Genomic DNA, 1,976 nt, shown 5'->3' with positions numbered 1-1,976 from the left:
CTTCTTCTTGCGTTGTGGGAGCCAATGTCAGACGGAACAAGGAAGACGCGACTAAGTCAAAGGGAGAGCTTTCTTGAAGAACGGCGGATATTGAAAAAGGCCATAATAGTTGGAAAATTATTTTTTCATATTTTATTGCTTATTCTTTATGCTGTTTTTTTACTATATCCCTTGTGTTTATGTAATTGTATTTTTTTTATGCATATAATTACATAGGTAAAACCCCTAAGGATTTGTCTAGAGGGACATTATGTGTACATTATTAATGAGTTCTTAAATTGGTTTTGTCTAAACAAGTGGTTGATCATCCAATAACCAAGAAGGCTGATGTGCATCGCCACGGCCTAGAAACCAATTTTTTGAATAAGTTAATATGTATACATAATTAAAATATCTAAAGGTTTTAATGGGAAATTATGAATGCATAATTTAATGATGTCCTTAGTTGGTTTTGTCTTAGAAAGTGGTTGATGCTCTGATAACCAAGAAATCCAATGTGCCTCGTGCCCCTAGAAACCAATTTTTGATTAATTAAATATGCATACATAATTAAAATTCCTCAAAATCCAAATAACTAAGTGGGAGAGAGATTTTTTTTAATCCCGCGGCCTCCATTACTGGTTTGATAGTGATGCATTCAAACTTATGTGTTGGCTCTGAGTGCCTTCCTCCCCATCGGATGAGTTTGTTTGCGGATCACTAGATCAAACTTCCTTAAAGGATGACTATAGGAATTATTTAAGAGTGTGTGATCTTCTCCATCTGAAGGGACACAATCCTAAATAATTGCCTTAGTGTCAAGTAATGGTGAACACTTAGAACACATATAATAGTATCCTCCCCATCGGATCTTGCCTATTATTTTATGTTTGACAATGCACCAACTCGGTAATTTTACCAAGGGTTGATCATAAAATTAAGTTGACAAGATAGTAAAATTAATGGGTAAAACCTCCTCTTACAAATGCTTGAATTAGTAAACGTCCACACGATCGTGGCTTACTAAATTCCCAGTATTTGAGGTGTTGGTGAATGAAATTGGGCAAGGGAAAGTATAATTTTAAAGTTCTAAAATTTTGAAGTCTCACTTTTGTGATTCTCAGGACTTTCAGAATGGCTTTCAATCCACTAGCACTCAAAGAAAATGAAGTTATTGCTCCTCTAGGTGACCGAGTCGCAGCAGAAGTCTGGGCTGGTCTAGGTGACCGAGTCGCAGCAGAAGTCTGGTTGCATTAGCAAACCGAACCACAGCAAAAATCCTGGGGGGCTAGGACAAAGCTGAGCACAAGTCCAACAAGTCTAGAGGACTTGGTTGGCATGAATTCTTAGAATGGAGTGGGTTAGACTAACCCAAGATTTCAGTAGAAGTCTGAAGTTAAACCCATTAGGTAAAGCTTTAGGTTGTTTTATTTGCTTGCTTGTATGCTTGTCTTGCAAGAACCAGGAGCTGGAAGCAAGAGGGGAAAAGTAGAGGTGAAGCAAGCAAAGTCAACTCAAAGTCAACTCAGGTCAAACCCGAGTTGAGTCGACTCAATTGGAGACTTGAGTCGACTCGGCAGTGGAGTCAACTCAGATAAGATTTTGAGTCGACTCAGGCTGATGTAGAGTCAAGACTTATCACAGTTGATGCCACATCAATTGGAGTCGACTCAGAAGGCAACTGGAGTCGACATAGACAAGATAACGGGCGGAAGCGATAAAAGTTGATCTGCCACGTCAACTGGAGTTGACCCAGATGGGCATCTGAGTCGAATCAGGACCAGTATATAAGGAGGCTTCGACCAGCAGCTGTAACACAATTGATACGTCCTCCTTTCCGACAAGTGGTGCATTACCGAACGCGAACGAGCCAAGTTCTCACAACCGGGGAAGATCCAGGAGGAGTGCGCACGCTCGGACTTCTAGATCGGCGACAAGTGTTTGTTTTATTATTGTTCTTCCAATTTCATTTATTTTATTGTAATTGTTATTGGACT

Source organism: Curcuma longa, chromosome 14, assembly GCF_044706935.1.
Source record: "Curcuma longa cultivar G26 ecotype Majalengka, Jawa Barat chromosome 14, ITB_CL_G26_1.1, whole genome shotgun sequence".
Taxonomy (NCBI): Eukaryota; Viridiplantae; Streptophyta; class Magnoliopsida; order Zingiberales; family Zingiberaceae; genus Curcuma; species Curcuma longa.
Note: the sequence above shows the minus strand (reverse complement) of the source record.